Source organism: Galeopterus variegatus, unplaced genomic scaffold, assembly GCF_000696425.1.
Source record: "Galeopterus variegatus unplaced genomic scaffold, G_variegatus-3.0.2 Scaffold684, whole genome shotgun sequence".
In the NCBI taxonomy this organism is placed as follows: domain Eukaryota; kingdom Metazoa; phylum Chordata; class Mammalia; order Dermoptera; family Cynocephalidae; genus Galeopterus; species Galeopterus variegatus.
Window position 1 is genome coordinate 234,085 of NW_007726795.1, and position 17,292 is coordinate 251,376.

Genomic DNA, 17,292 nt, shown 5'->3' on the forward strand with positions numbered 1-17,292 from the left:
GGGGAGCCAACAGGGCCAAAGGACAGTGGACCTTGTGAGTGGTGACGTCCTGGGCCCTGAGGAGCCCAATATCCCCGTGGTCCTCCTGCCTGCTGCATGATGCCACTTCTCTGAGCCTCCGTTTTATCTCCTGTCAAATGGGTACAAGAACACTTGACTGGCCTTCCTCACTCAGAGGAGGTAACAAATGGGAAGAAACTTTGGATTCTCCATTCCTTTTTTTTTTTTGTGGCTGGCCAGTATGGGGATCCGAACACTTGACCTTGGTGTTATCAGCACCATGCTCTAACCGAGTGAGCTAACTGGACAGCCCTTGGAGGAAGCTTTGAAAAGGTGAAAACACTGCACAAAACTGTACTAGAGGTCAGTCATCATGCCCGTGATTCACCCCTTCCTTGATCCGCATCGTTGACCCAGTGTTTTCACGTGAGTTACTTTGTTTTCTTCCCAGTTTGCTGACAGCAGAGGCAAAGCAGCACAGGTGATCCCCATTTTATAGATGCACAAACTGAGGGTCAGAGACCTCAATTAAGATCCAGTGGGGCCAAAACCTGAGCCCAGATCCAACGGCTCCAAATTCAGGACCCATAAAAGCCATGGCCACGGCGACTCAGGGAGGCCACAGTGGGGAAGGAAGAGAGCGCCGGGGGCTGCCAGGGCCTGCTCCTTCTCCACACACACTCATTTTGCCCTTTCAAAGCTGCCCGTAGTTGGGTTCACGTAAACAGGCCTGGCGGGGAGGCCACGGGCTGAGCGCACGTGGAGTGTGGCCGCGGCAGCCCCGCCCTGGGCACCTGCTTCTTTCTGACGCCTACCCGCCTCTTCCATTTCCTCTCACAGCTTGGGTTTCCTTCCTCCCTTCAAAGCTCATGAGTTCTCTCCTCTAGAAGCCACTTTCTTTTCTTTCTTGGAATCTGCCCAGGGACAGAAACCTGTGTTTCTGTTTCAATTTCTCCTCAGGCACCGTGTTTCCTGGGGAGGCCTGGGGGCGGGGGGATGTGACTCGTGGACAGCAGGTAACCATCCAGCACCACGAGGCTGAGAGGCCTCGGTCCCTCTGTCTCCAGGCCCTGACATCTGACAAGCCATCCCTCCCCTGCCTCCCTCTCTCACTCCAATCTCAGCCTCAGAGACTCAGAGCTTCAGAGATGGAAGAGTTTTTACTGGAACCCAGGCCCAGAGAGGGGCAGGGGCTTGCTCAAGGGAACACAGGGGCAGATGAGGGGCCCTGTCCTTCCCACTGCACCAGGAAGTTTCTCCCCAACCCCCACTGCCTTCAGACCCTAAGAAGATTTCCTGCATGTATTTCCTCCCCCTTCACCTGTGACATCTTTTTCTGCCCCTAGCTTTCTTCCTGAATTCATTCTTCAGAACTCAAGCCAATAGCACCGACTCCAGGAAGCCTTCTTGGATTGCCTCTACCTTCGCTCCAGCTTCCTAGGCTGAGAGGCGTCCCGCTCCCTTCCCATAGCACTATACGAATGTGGCCTCTTTGGTGAACTTGTTATTTTCACAGCAGAACTCAGACACCTGGCCTTGGCCAACCCCACGCATCAGGCCGCCTTCTCCTTGCCTTGGCCTGTGCTTGCTGGTGTCTAGAATCGTTTGGTTCTCTGTCCTCCTTCACCTGTGAGTTCTTTAAACTTTTCACCTTAAACCTTTTCTTTTTAAAACAGCTTTATTGAAATGGAATTCACACACCACAAAATTCACCTATTTAAGGCGCACAATTCAATGATTTTTAGCATATTCCCACGTATGTGCAACCATCTCCACAGCCATTAGAACATTTTCATCACTTCGGAAAAAAAAGCCTGTGCCCTTTGGCTATAACCCCCTCCCCATGTTTCCTTCCCACCCCCCACCATAAGCAGCCACTAATCTCCTTTGGTCTCTATGGGTTTCCCTATTCTAGACATTCCATACAAACGGAACCGTAATATATGACCTTTGGGGGACTGGCTTCTTTCGCTTAACATAATGTTTCACGGTTTCATCCATGTTGTAGCATGTGTCAGACTGTGCTCCTTTTTATGGCTGAATAACATTCCATTGTATGGATAGATGACATTCTGTTTATCCATTTGGGTTGTTTCCACGTTTTGGCTGTTATGAATAATGCTGATGTGAACGTTCGTGTGCGAGTCTTTGTGTCGACGTATGTTTTCATTTCTCTTAGATGTATATCTAGGAGCAGAACTGCTGGGTCAGTGGTAACTGAGGAACTGCTGGGCTGTTTTCCACAAAGGCTGCACCATTCTACGTTCCCACCAGCAGTGTACGAAGGTTCTGGCTTCTCTGCATCCTGGCTATCTCTTCTTATGATCTGACGTTTTGATTCTAGCCATCCTAGAAGGTGTGAAGTGATGTCTTAAACCTTCTATTTGCTGGGCAGCGAGGCCTGGCAGCAAAGCCAGGCAGTGGAGCCCTGGCAGACCCAGGGCAGGACACCCAGCCCTTCACTGCTGCTGGGGGACATGCCAGGTCTCACCCTTCTCTTCTGTGGAATGTGACGGTAGTAGGTGGTTGAGAGATAGTGGCTGTAAAGTACTAGTATGGTTGCTGGCGTGCAACACGTGCTCAGTCAAGGTTAACTACAATAACAGCTACGGTGATCACTCCAAAGCCTCGCAGGGGTTCTGGCGCCCAGCGGGCCCAGCTGGATGTGGGTGGAGTGAACAGCGGCAGGCGTGCCCCAGAGGACACCAGCCGAGGCCTGGGCTGGAATGGAGGAGGCCTGGGGGGGCGCTCCCAGCCTCCTGTTCAGGGGCCCCTTGGCCAAAGCCCCGTCCAGGCCAGCTCTTGTCTGGCTTGGGCAGCAGTTTTCTTTCTACTGGCATTTTGAGACTCAGCACATGTGAGCCTGCTCCTGATGGTTCAAATTAGAAAGCAGCTGATGCCTTCTAGAAAACCCAGGGAAAAACATTATTGTTGGAGACCAGTCTCCTCGCTGGCAGAGCTGACTGCCCTGGCGTGGTGTTCCAGAGTGCAAAAGCCTTTGCTGGCAAAATCGGAGCCTTCCCATTGGGGGCTCCCCTCCTCCTCTCCCTCTCACCCAACCTTCCCTGGGCCTGGCGAACGCTGGCTGCCAGATGGGAGTTGGGATGAGAATCCTCTGGCTGTCTGGGATTGTCCACCCAGCAGTATGTTGGTAGACGAGGTCTGACTCAACTCCTGGCCTGGCAAGGGCCTAGGTGTCTGGCACAATGCAAAGGTGGTACCCTCCAAGAAATGGGGAGACCACTGGAGAGGAAAGAGGGCCACGGGGAAGGTGGCAACAGGCTGGCTGGACACTGAGCTGGGAAAAGAAGAGTTGGTGTTACTGTCATTTTACAGAAACTGAGGCTCAGAGTGGTGATGGCACCTACCCACAGTCACACAGCTGACAAGTGGTGGCCTGAGGACTGGACCCTGGGCCAGCTCTGAGGCTCGCCTTTCTTTTTCATGCTGAGGATATGAAGAAAAGTGCTTCGTGAACCAAAAATCACAGTACAGAGGTGAGGGGTTCTAAGTATTACTCTCGCCGCTGTTTCCTCACCGGGGTCTGCCCTTGCCCTCCCCACCCAGCTGATCTGGAGGAGCCAGCAGAAGTGGTCAGAAGACACTGGAGAGGCCCCTGCTTCCAGCTGGCCATCATCTTTGTGTGGCTTTTGCTTGGTCTCCTAAAGTTAGAGCCCCCTGACCCGGGCTGCCTTATCTCCGACCTCGAGGGCTGCTGGCCCATGCTCTGAGAAGCCCAGCTTCAGATGGGCAGCAGCGATTGTCAGGGTCTGTAGCACCCTGATAAAGCCCCTACGGCACAGGACCAGAGCAGACAGAAAGTCCCCTCACACCCTCCTTCACCTTGCCTGTCCTGCTCTGGCTCCTGGCGCTCCTTCCCCTACCTTGGAAGGACAGGCACCCCGAGGGCCCGCCGCTGGAGCTCAGGGGCCCAGTCCCCATTCCAGGCAGCCCCCCTTTGCTTGGGAGTGAGCCGGTCCTGGGTCCAAACCACAGCCACGTCACAGCCAGTGGGTGTGGGCACCTCAGTTTCCTCACCCTAAAATGAGGTTACTCTTGTCTCCAGCCCATGGGCTGCTGGGAGGATCAGATGAGGTGACACGTGTTATGCATAACAGAGGGCTGGCCCAGGGGCAGGTGCTCCACAGACTGTCATGGTCACGTGACTTATTCACTTCCCCAGCCCTTGTGCCTTAGCTTTGCTGGTCCCTGGTCTAGAATTCCTCTCCTTTCACTGTGGTCTTTCTGAATGCTGCCCCTCTCTTAAAGTTGAGTGTGAACCCACCTTCTCCCCAAAGACATCCCAAATGTCCCAGTCCCTGTAACTTCACTGGGCTTCCCCTCTTACAGCACTTGGGACCGGCCCCTTTGGGGGATAAATAAAAGAGTGGAAGGATGTACTTCAACAGGTTAACCAGGCTCGCTGGGGGGGTGAGCTACAAATAATCTCAACTTTTCCCTCATTGTTTGTGTGCATCGGTGCGTGTGCACATGCATGTCCCACCTTTTCTGCATTTTGTATACTTTACTTCTATAATTAGAAAAGAATTCCAAATAGAAGCTGTTGTAGAGAAGGATCTGCTCCACTGGTGAACACCTCACGGAATGATATAGCCTCACATTTCTCACTGCTGTGTTGATTGTGATCATCCAGGCAATGGGTCTTAAACCTTATCCCAGGTGGACGTCCACTCACCCTTGCACATGGAGCTAAAATTCAAGGCCCTTTGAGTGCGACCCTCACTAACTTCCCAGCCTCAGCCCTGTCCACCCCAGCCCCAGGGAACACCTACCACAAACCATCTGAAGTGTCCCCAGTCCTTGTCCCCGTTCCCATTTCAGAGGTTGAAGCTGCTTTCCAAGTGCAGCTCCAATTCCTTCTCCTGTGGGCTATCCCCTGCCTTGCCTGCCCATGGCTCACCTGAGCTCTGGTCGCTAATGAATGGTCTCCCCAACTAGACTGTAAGCTCCTTAACAGCAGGGGATACATCCTATACCCCTGCCTGCCAGGCCCTGGCATGGTGCCTGGCACACAGCAGGGCAGATGTTCAGGGAAAAGCCGAGGGTGGGAATAATAAGAGTCATGATTGTAGTTATAATAATAATGACGGCAGCCACCATGAACTGAACGCTGACCTTGAGCCTTTACCTGCTCGGCTCTTTACCTGGATTATGTCATGTAACCCTCCTCTTTCTCTGGCAACCCAGAGACTAAGGTGCTATTAAGTGCATCTTACAGAAGAGAAAAGGCCCTCGTGAAAGAAAGGCCTGGACTTCAGGCATGGCCCCTTCCTGCTCAGTTTCCTCCTCTGTACAGGGGCCTGACACCTGCTCTCCTTCCCTCCCTCCAGGTGGTTGTGAGTGTCACACAAGACAGCCAGCACGTTGTCAAGTGCACACAGCTGCACAGGCGTGTGCGTGGCATGGTAGAGCAAATGCTTGTCGAAGGCCCAATCCTAGCCCGGCAACCTGGGGAGGAATGGGAACTTTTAACACTGCCTTTCCCACTGCTCTGTAAGGATAATTGTGAAAATAAAGATGATAATAGTAGCCCTGGTTCCGCATGGAGGACACAGGCACTGGGCAGGTCGGCACTGGCCCATGTCCCTTGGCACCCCACCCCCCATTCCTTTCCTCCTCTCTTGCCAGCTTTGGCATCCTAGTCAGAGCCAAGCTCCTGCCTAGGCTATGCCCTCTCTTGGAATGTTCTCCCATTCTCTCCTCTCTGACACCTACTACCCTCGGGTTCCAGCTGAGAGAGCAGCTCCTCAGGCAGCCTTCCCCAGCTCCCACCTGGTCGTATCCGTTAGAGGTCGACAGAGCCTTAACCCTCCTCAGTCTAATGAAACAATTACCTGGATAATTATGTCATTAACGTCTGCTTCTCTTGCCTGGCCAAAGCCTCCCTGGGGACAGGGAGGGTCCCTTCCTGCTCTTGCTGTGTCCTAAGACCTCTTGGCAGAGCATACAGGAGAGTCACGGAGAATGCTCAGTGACTGACAGACTGAATAAGAAAGGCAATAAATAGACATCTCGTTCAACGCTCCCCTCACCAACTCAGCCCTCCCGTGCTGTGAGTCTCTGGGTCCAGCAGACTCAAGCTTGGACCTGAAACTTTTGCAGCCTGGGGCGTATGGGCTCTGGAACGAGACGGAGTCCGAATCCCAGCAGTGCCACTTCTTAGCTGTGTGATGTTGAGGAAGTTACTCAACCTCTCTGTCTAGCTGTAGAACTATCTATTAGGGATAATAATAACAACTACCTCATTGGTGCTGTGGATGCGGGGATTCCATGAATTAAAACTTATGATGAGTATGATTGTAATTATTGTTATTGTTGCTGGTAATGACTCAAAGATTTCCTCCTCCCAATTAATAACTTTGTCCTTTAACAACGGGAGCCAAGGTCTGGATGACAGGATTAGAAAGGCCTGGGAGGGGAGCCAGAAGCCCAAGACTCCAGCTCAGCAGGCCCTGGCCGTGTGACCTGGAGGAAGTCACTCCATCTCGCCCGCTAACCAGATGACTAACACCAGCAGAAATTATATTTCCTAATTTGCTACTTCACAGGGGTGTGGGGGAAGATCAAACAGAGAAATGAATGAGAATTATTCTCTCCACAAACATTTGTTGAACACCTACTGTGTTTCAAGGCTGGAAGAGGACCAAGCAGGGAACAAGAAGGCACAAGCCCTGTCCTGTGGAATGTGCAGTCGACAGGGAAGCCAGAAATGAAGGCATCCTCACACAGCGCGCGAGTGCCCTGTAAAGCCTCATCCTGCCAAGAAGGGGGCATGTGGTGGCCGAGGCATCTCTGTAAATCCAGCAGGACAACCTGACAGTTCACCCTGGCTCTGCCTCCTTCCCGAGATGTGATCTGGGCACCTCCTTTGCTCTCAAAGCCTTCATTTATGAAATGGACTTTGAATTTGGCATAAAAATATACCTTCCTCCTGGCACTGGTGTAAGGATTAAGTGGGTTCATGAGTGTAAAGGGCTTAGCACCGAGCCAGACATGTCTAAGAAATCACTAGGTGGTGGTTATTGTCAATGTTGTGACCTTGCCATGACCTTGCTGCCTGGCACCTGGGGATGCAGACATGACATTGTCCTCCAAAGAGACAGAGACAGGAGCGTGGCTGGTGCCTGGAGACCACATTCCCTACCTCGGGGCCTATTTTTGTTAAACACACATACGTGATTATATAGAAATAGTAAAAGGTTTAAAAGGAAATAATCCAAACTGTTAATAATAGACAAGATTTTGAGGACATCTACTTTTAAGTTTTATCTTTTACTTTTATGTATTGTTTAAATAACAGATTACTTTCTGTTTGCTTTTCCTTATTGTGGTAAAGTATACATAACAAAAATTTCCATTTTAACCGTTTTTTTTTTTTTTTTAAAGATGACCGGTAAGGGGATCTCAATCCTTGGCTTGGTGTTGTCAGCACCACGCTCAGCCAGTGAGCGAACCGGCCATCCCTATATGGGATCCGAACCCGGGGCCTTGGTGCTATCAGCACCGCACTCTCCCGAGTGAGCCACAGGCCGGCCCATTTTAGCCATTTTTAAGGGTACAGTTTCGTGGCATTAAGTACAGTCACACTGTTGTGCGGCCATCACCACCATCCACCTCGAGAACTTTTTCATCTTCTCCAACTGAAACTCTGCCCATTAAACACCAGCTCTCTGCTCCCCTATCCCAGACCCTGGTAACCTTTATTCTATTTCCTGTCTCTGTGCATCTGACTCCTCCAGGTACCCCATATAAGTGAACTCATCCAGTATCTGTCCTTTTGTGTCTGGCTTATTTCACTTAGCGTCATGTCCTCAAGTTCACACACGTTGCAGCCTGTGTCAGAATTTTATTCCTTTTGAAGGCCGGATAAGACATAGTAGGCTACTTTTGCAGTTGGAAAACAAGAGAAAGAACGACTGCGTGAATGACTGAAGAAGGGATGGGTGAACGCACGGGGTCTCCCAGGCACAGCTGCAGCTCCGTAGACTTCAGGTGGGAGTGGCAGGTCAGGGGGGTGACAGCAGGGCAGGCACCCGTGAATCAGCCCTGAGCTCCTTTATCACAAGAGGAGAGAGTCAGGCCTCCTGCCAGGGCTCCAGCCCCACTGTCCCATGGACAGTGGACAATGAGGAAACTCAGCCGAGGGCTGTGACTCACAGGCCACTGAGGCCGGACAGGGCCCCCGCGTTTGGCCCCATGGCCCCAGCCATTCAACCTAGGTAGTGAGCTGCGCAGAGTTCCTGGTCCCCTTCTGATACCAGCCTGGCTCCTCGGGCTCTGGGGATGACCCAGTTGGCCCGGTGAGTAAGGAAGCTCTGGACAATCTCTCCTTTCATAAACCTCCGCTGCTGACTAATGCCTCGCAGTCACGCTGGGCCCTTCCACCTTCCACCCCAAAACCAATCCCTGCCTGGAGCTGGTCCCTGTGGAAGTCTGAAGGAGGTCCCATTGTCCTCAGCCCCCCTCGGCCCCCTGGTGCTGCCTTGCTCCCATCAGCCTCTGGGATCCACTGTGGAGCCCCCTCTCTCTTTCTTCCTTCCTTCTGTCAACCCCAAGTCCTCACCCCTTTGGGCCTTGCTGTCAAGCCTCAGGTCGCTCCTGTGATCATCAAACCTCTGCCAAGGGGCTTCTTGTATACCCTTCTACTCATCCCCAGCCTTTCCCTTTAAGAAGGAATGTCTAGCCACCCAAAGCTGCGGTCACACAAGAGATGACTCTAATGAGGGGATTTCAGGTGCTTGGGCAGGCTCATGGGGGGACTATTTTGAGCATGTGTGCAGGGATGTCTTGAGATGCTTCCAGCTCCTTTGAGGCACATGGAGAGGCCTCATGAAATGAGCTGGGCTCTGGAGTCAGACCTGGGTTTGAGTTCTGAACCCCCACTCACTAGCTTGGTGACCATGGGCAGGTAACTTAATCTCTCTGAGCCTCAATTTCTACATCTGTTAAAAAGAAATATGGGGTAGGGGTGGGGATAATAATCTCTCCCTTCCAGAATGGATGTGAAGCACCTTCCAGAGAGCCTGCCAACTTGGCCTGCATGGAGGGTAACAGTCCCAACAGAGGGGCTCAGGAAATGGGGCTGAGGTGCCTTGGGGAGGCCTTGGCCAAGGACAGTGGCTGATGAGGGAAGAGCCGAATCCCTCTGAGTCCTCAGCACTCACTGTGTCTATGATTCCCCAACTGAGAAAGGGCCTTTAGTTCTCAGGGTTGATGGGAGGGTGAATGACATTCTTTTATGCACCATGTGAGTGCAGGTGGCTGTGCCCCTGGAGTGGAGCCTGGCATGGATAGTACAAAACATCAGGTGACAAGAAAAATGATCTCTGCTTGGTTCTGGAATAGAACTGCTCTTTACTTTTTTTTGCGGGACAGTGAGGGAAGGGAGCAAAAAAGGCCCACAGGGGCCGGCCCGGTGGCGCACTCGGTAGAGTGCAGCACTTGGGAGCGCGGCGGCGCTCCCGCTGAGGGTTCGGATCCCATATAGAGACCGGTCTGCTCACTGGTTGAGCGCGCGGTGAGGGCGCGACACCAAGGGTTGCGATCCCGTTACCGGTCACGAAAAAAGACAAAAAGGAAAAAAAAAAAAAGGCCCACAGCCAGCTTTCCTTACTAATGAGGCCTCAGGGAGGCACATATGGAAATGACTTGATGTGATCTGAAAGGCAGCTTGGAAAACTGGGAAAAGTTCTGGCCTCAGAGGCGAGAGCCACTGTTTGGTCCCACCTGGGCCTCCTACCGGCTGTGTGGTTGTGGGTGAGTTACAGCCTCTGAGTGACACGTCCCTTATGTACAAAGGGAAGAGGTGCAATGTGAGGACTTTAGAGGCCCTTTCCAACTCTATGATTCTGTTAACTCTGCAGTCATCTCTTTACAGATGAAAAGCAGAGATGCTGAGCTAAAGCAGATGTGGCAGATACAGCCAAGATAATCAGCCCAGTGGTTTTTCTCTCTCCAGTGCCCTACGTCAGCAAGGCATTGGGTGAATTCTGGCATTTGCTCATTTTGATAGGTAATCAGGGCAACATCTGGGGCCCAGGCTTCCGGAAGAGGGGCTGATTAAACAGTTTGTACCCTCAGCCTTCCCTCCTTCCTGAACAGGATGGGTGTGATGTGGACTTCCTGAATCCACAGGCTCCGAGCTGGCTCCTGCACTGAGTGTTCCCTAAACATAGTGCTGTGCTCAGACCCCGACATCCTCCCGACCTTCCTCTGTCAGCCAGAGTCTGGGGTGCCCACTCCCTAAGAAATATTTATTGTGTGTCTTCCCGGCACCTGGCATCAAAATAATAGGTTCTGGGGCACTTGTGTCAGAGGGAATTCCCACACAGCGTCGGTGCCTGAGACCACTCTGCTTCCTGCCCCTGAGGAGCTCACGATCCAGGGAGAGAGAAAAGAAGTGATTCAGTATCCACAGGGCCCAGAGGAGGTGAGGGCAGAAAAGGTTTGGATGGCAGGAGAGCACACCCCCTGGAAAGATGGGAGGAAAAGACGAGGTGGGGAAAGACAGTGTGCTCAGTGGGCAGGAAGGTGACAAATTTAGCAGCACACAACCCTGAGGGTTCAACTTCATTTTAAAGGAACCCCTCCCCCTGATTTCCATCATAGACCTGGTTTGTTTCCTTCCTCCTACTGATTATCTGTAATTACATATGCTCACTTGTTTATTGTCTAAATCCTTCTCTAAAAGGAAAGCTCCTCAAGGGAAGAACTAACGCTGTCTTCTTCACCACTCTTTACTCAGTGGTGGGACAGAGTCCTGCACAGAGAAGGTGCTGGGAAAAGTACACGTGGGCTACATGAAGGCATTTGAGCAAGAGGGTGACAGAATCAGAGTAGTATTTCAGGATGGCAGAGTTGTAAGCCGGTTCAGAGTTGGGCAAAGAGTTCAAACATTCCATCTTTTAAGAGCCTGGGACATTTTTTTTTTCTCCTTGCTTCCTAATCAGTGGTTTCTTGCCCATCACCGGAGCCCAGGGCACGAAGCATCCGGCCTGGAACGCAGACGTGCGTGGGAGGGATGCGAAACTGTGCTGGCAACCCAAGAAAAGAATCAGTCTTTGTCCTCATCTTCACATGCACCTGTCATCCCAAGCCCTTGACAAACACTGTGTCATTTACCTTCCAAACCTCGGATTCAGCCTAAGGAGGCGGGGGTGGGGGTGGGGGCAGGCGGGAGTTCAGGGAGCTGCATTCCGCGCATTCCTGCCTCCTGACAGCTCCTGGTACCACGGCCGAGCCTGGGATGTCCAAAAATTCCAACTGACTCATCTGTGGGTGAGAGGGGACGGGTGGACTCTCCTCGGGCACAGTCTCTGTCTGCCAAGGTCTCCAATTCAGAGGGGAAAGTGGGGCAGGGGGTGATTGCCAGGAAGTGGCCGTTTCTGCTTGAATGATGCTTAGGGGTCACTTGAGACACCAGGAAGTGGGTGGCAGGTGCAGCAGTGTCATGGGTGGAAGCCTGGGCTCAGACCTCAGATACCCGGATTTGAGTTCTGGCTCCGTTATCACCTTTGTAACTCTGTAAAAAACTCTCTGGGTTTCAGTGTCCTCTTAAGTGGGGACAGATAATGGTTCCTGCACAGGATAGTGATGAAGATGAAGATGAAGCAAGAAAATGTAAATATTAAGCACTTTCCCTGGCACATGGGAGTTGCTTAGCAATGGTGACTTGTATTAGGATGTCACCCTTTTGATGCAATGACATGAGACTTGCTTCTTGGTGGGCAGGCGAATGTATGATCATCTTTCACTTGGTCCCATAGGATAAAGGCTGCAGAACTGTATGGCAGGAATGCCCCTTTTCTGTTTTGGGAATCAGGGTAGAATTTCTCTCTGAAATTCCCTGTCAAGCTAGAGTCGGGCAGCAGCTGAGCCTCCCGTGCACACAGGGCTGTCACCGTGTTAAGGATGAGACCAAACTGAATGGGCAGCCGGCCTCCAGATGGTTTACAAGCAGATCCCTGCCAAATTCCTCTCACCTCCCCCACAAGACTTGTCCGATGGCAAAGCATTTCTCAAAAGGGGAAAACACAGTCCTTTCGTCACCACCTCATCACCTCATCACTGGGTCACAAGAGCCCCAGCTCAGCCCTGCCTTCCAGCTGTCTTCCCAAGGGGATGTCTCTGAAGGCTTTTCCCCAGCTCTGTCCTGGGGCTGCTTGGGACTGCGAAGGCCGGAAATGAGGAGAGAAGATACAGGACACAACGTGACTGGGGGGCAGTCCCAGGCCTTCTTCTGTTCTCACTTTCCCCGTCTGTGAAACAAGGAGGCTGGCTGAGGTCATGCAGGCGGCAGTTCCCGGAGCCCAGTCCCGGTGCGGGGGAGAGACGAGCAGATTAACGCTGTCCTTCCTCAGCAGGGGAGCACTGGGGTTAAGAAGCAAACAGCTCTGAGTTCAAATCCCCACCCCATCCCCTTGCCAGCTCTGTGACCTTGGACACGCCTCATACCCAGTCTGAGCAGTTATCCTATCTGTAAAATGGGTATAATAATTGCCACCTCGAGTTGTTTCAAGGATTGAGATGATGCATATGCAAAACTCATCATGGTGTCTGGGACTCACATTATTAGATTTTTATTTTGCCCCCAAAGACATGGGCTTATTCATCTTCACCGAACTGCCCACCTTAGAGAATGAGAAATTGAGGCCAAGTGATGGTTGGTGGGAAGAGAATTCAGACCAGCCCCAGAAAGATGCTACAATAACTCAGGGGGAACATCCCGCAGTGTCTGCTCCCACTCCCTCCGGCGGCTCTCAGAGCACGTGCCAAGGGGCAGCACTTCCCTTCATGCCCATTAGTGCAGTTCTAGATGTTTCAGGCAGCAGCCCATGGAGCTCTCTCAGGTTCTGCTTCTGTGGATTCTCTTCCCTCTGCTTTTCCTCAACTGGCCATCATAGTTATATATATGAAAAACGACATCTTTCCCATCACCTTCGAAATCACCCAACCATAGCTCCTTTCTCAGATCCCTGGAGATGTCTTGGCTAGCCGGACTTCACAAAGGCAGGGCCGGGGTAGACGGATACCTTATAAAATGCACCTTTGGCTGGCAATGACATGAATTGCCTTTAGCATTTCATGCTTGCATTTCATTAGTTCCCATCCCTAACATGATTGGGGTCCTGGAAAATGATGGCCTAGGAAGTTCTGGAGACTCAGGGTGGCAAAATGGGACAAGCTCTCTCCTGAACACCTACTATGTGTGGCCACTTCCCTACATCATCTCAGTCTTCCCAACCCCAGGAAGTAGGTGTTATTAGCTCCCTTTTTTGGATGAGAAGCTAAGTTTCGGAGAAGTTACATATCTAGTCCCTGATCTACCGTGAGCATTGCATTGGGAGCTTTCCATGACAGATGGATGGCAGGAGCATGACAAATGGATGCCTGTGCATGGCCTGGGACTCTAGTCTTTGCTACTATCTGTCTGCCAACCTGGGTGCCAGGCCAGGAGCTTTAGACCAAAACCCAGCCCAGTAAGAAGCATTGGCCTCACCTTGTCATGAGGAGTCAAGGCAACTCTGGGAGAAGCATCAGCAAAAATGGGTGTGCATTAGTAAGGACGAGTGTGTACCCAGTGTGAGGGTGTATGTGTACTGATGGTGTGTGCACATGTGCATGTTTGTGTGTGAGGATGCACATATGTGTGAGAGAGGTGTGTGTGCACGTGTGTGAGGGCATTGTGTTGCATGAGAATGTGTGCACATGTTTGTATGTGAAGGTGCACCTATGCGTAAGGATGTGTGTGCTTGTGTGTGAGGGTGTGTGAGAGGATGGATGTGTGTATGAGAGTGCACATGCATGTGTGCACGTGTGTTTGTGAACGGGTGTAAGTGCATGTGTGTGTGCTTGTGTGTGTACGTGCTTGGCTGAGGATGTGTGTGCATGGGTGGAGAAGCAGGGAGAGGATGGACGGTGGGGGCGGGAACACTATGATCAGGACCAGATGGATTCTTTTGTTTTTCAAGACCTCCTTGGTGTTGAGTACCAGGCGTTTCCCAGCACCAACGACAGATCTTTTAAAAAATGTATTTATCTTCTCATACGGTCGAAGGGTAGTGTTCAAACAAACAGGGGGCTCCTCTTCCTGGAGGACTGGACCTGCTCTCACCTGGGCCTCGTGGAGGAAGGTTTACCTTGGCCACCTGCACCTCGGCAGTCCCAGCTTCCTGGCCAGACCGTGCCCTGGGCCCACAGCTCCCTCTCCACCTCAGGGAGTGGCTCTCCCCTATCTCAGGGCAGATTAACTTCCCTGGCACTGGCTTTGTTTTGGCTCATTAAGGAGGAGCAACCGCTGAGAGCGGAGGCCTCTCCCTTCCACCCCCGGGCCTGGTTCTGCTGAAAACACTTGATTTAGAGCTTCTCACTTTGCGTTCCCTGGCTGGGTGTCCCAGGCAGAAGGGGAAACACCTAGGGCCCGGGCTATTTTGTCTGCTGAGATTGGGGAGAAGAATTTGGCTTCCTCACTGAGGTGGCTCTGGCCCGAGCAGCCATTTGTGGGTCTGTGCTGTTTGTTTGCTGAGCATTCGTTACTCAGGGTGGGTGGGGTAAGTCTGAGAACGCTGTAATGGGAAGCAGGAGAGTGGAATCTGAGACTTGTGCAGATGAAAGCTATCCTTCCTCTCACGGTCGATGTGCATGATGGTGTGAAGGAGATTGCTTTTTTGCACATGTTCTGTGTTCATTTAAATACTTTAAAAAAATTCATTCCACCCCCATCCCAAATTCCTGCTTTCATTTACATATTGCTTCTCAAGGATCATAAAGACCACGGTGCCATAGCTCTGAAACATCTCTACCAACACGTTCACCCAGGCTGCTTAGACCCTCTCAGGACCCACTAGACTGCAAGCTTCCTGAGGGCAAGGCTCACCTCTCTCTTAAGCCTGTCATTGTCCTAGTGTCTGACCCGGTACCTGCCATCTGGCATATGACAGACCTTGTAAATGTTTGTCAGATGAATGAAGGATGAGGTAACTTGCTACTGCTGCAGGGACATGCTCTTTGGTAGATGACCTTAATTCAAAGATTCTTTGAATATTTGAGCCAATATTATATTTAGCCAAAATCTACTTCCCTCTGAATGCCACCCCCTGGAACAATACAGATTAGGTGTACCACAAACGCCTTATAACTACGTGAAGGCAGACATTATACTTGGGCCTGGACCCAAGCTGAATATAGTTCCCATAACCCCATTCCTGGTATCACACGGGTACAAGATCCTTCACTATATGGTCACCTTCATCAGGACACAAGCAACTTTTTCAGCATACATCTTGAGATATGATTCATGAGCTGGACCTAAAATTTTAGATGTAGCCTGATCAGGGACAAGCACACTGAATATTGTAGGATTTTGCCCTCCAAGAAGATATGTTGAAGTCCTAGCCCCTGGTACCTATAAAAATGATATTACTTAAAAATAGGGTCTTTGTAGATGTAACCAAAGCCAAGATGAAGTCATAGTGGATTAGAGTGGGCCCTAAATCCAATGAATGATAAAGGAGAGAGAGATTTGGAGATACGCAGTCATAGGAGAGATAAAGCCATGGGAAGGCAGGCAGACATTGGAGTGATACATCTGTTGCCAAGGACTACTAGCAACCATGGAAGCTAAGATAGGGGCATAGAACAGATTTTCCCTTGGAGACTCCAAAAGGAACCAGCCCTGCTGACACCTTGACTTCTGGCCTCCAGAACTATGAGAGAATACATTTCTGTTGTTTTAAGCCATCCAGTTCGTGGTACTTTGTTAAATACAGTTCACCCTTGAGCAACGTGAGGATTGGGGTGCCAACTCACTGTGCAGTCGAAACTCTGTGTATAACTTTTGACTCCACCAAAACTTAACTATTAATAGCCTACTATTAACCAGAAGCCTTACTGACAACATAAATAATAGACTAGCACATATTTAATATGTTGTACATTCATATACTATATTCTTACTATAAAGTAAGCTAGAGAAAAGAAAATGCTATTAAGAAAATCACAAGGAAGAGAAAATACATTTACAGTACTGTACACTATTTATTGAAAAAAATTCATTTAGAAGTGGACCCCCACAGCTCAAACCTGTGTGTTCAAGGGCCCACTGTATATTGGACCACTACTTTCCTTGACTTGTACATCAATATAAAATATCATTCTTGCAATCATGTGGTTGTACCCTTAAAAAATCAAAGCTACCAGCTAAAAACTACTGGAATTAATAAAAGGATTTAGAAAAATGACTGGACACAAGATAAACAAACCAAGGTCAAGGCATTCATCTGTACCAGTAAGCTACTGAGAACCGTAATCACAAGCCATAAACCACTTAGCAATAAACTTGAGTGGGATCCTGATAAAGAACACTACATAATTTTATTGGAAAATTTAAAAAGAGATTTGAATAAAATAGGTATTGTTAAATGGGAAAATTAAATTTACAAAATTTCTTTAGACTCAAATTAATTTGCTGATTCATTACAATTCCAATCAAAACCCCAGCAGGATTCACTGATTTTTTTTTTTCTTTAAATCCATACTTAATGAATGAGAAAAAATGACAAAGACAATTTTGAAAAATAGGAGTGAGGTAGGTTGGGAGAAGCTTGTCCTCTCAGATATTAGAACATATTAATTAAAAGTACGCAAGAGTATAATACAAAATAGTACCGTAAACCAACAGATGCTTGGTTCAGTGTCTATTATTTCTTTTCAGAAAGAAGCCCAGAATGAGGTAAGATGGGCAACACTGTGCCCAAAGAAGACAAACGGGCATTGTGAGGATTCGGGGGCACTTGAGTGCTTTCATAGATTAAAGAAAGTCCACAACTTAGAGCGTTATTCCCCACCCAGAGGGGTCCTGGTTTATAACCCCATCAGCTAAATTGCTTTCTCTGTGCAAAGGAAGCCCCCGAGCCCTGTTTCTGCAATGACACGGAACTGTTCCTGGGGAGGAGCTGTGAAGGGGGAGAGGCGGGGAGGATAACATGCTGTGCATATCTGCTGATCACTCCTGCGTGTCTTTGGCGAGTTCTGCCACTTGCTGTGTTCCCTGAGAGGGGGTTTTGTAATCACCAGGACAACTTTTTCTCAGTCCAGTCGTTTGAATTTCCAGAACCAAATTAGGTTGGGGAAACACCCTGAATTTGCAGACTTAATATTCTCAGTTTCATCAGAAGTTCGCTGAACACCTATGATGCGCCAAGCTCTGTGCCAGGCCCTGAAGGTTCCTGAAGGTTCGTGACACGTGGTTATTTGTGCCTAGCATGGGATAGA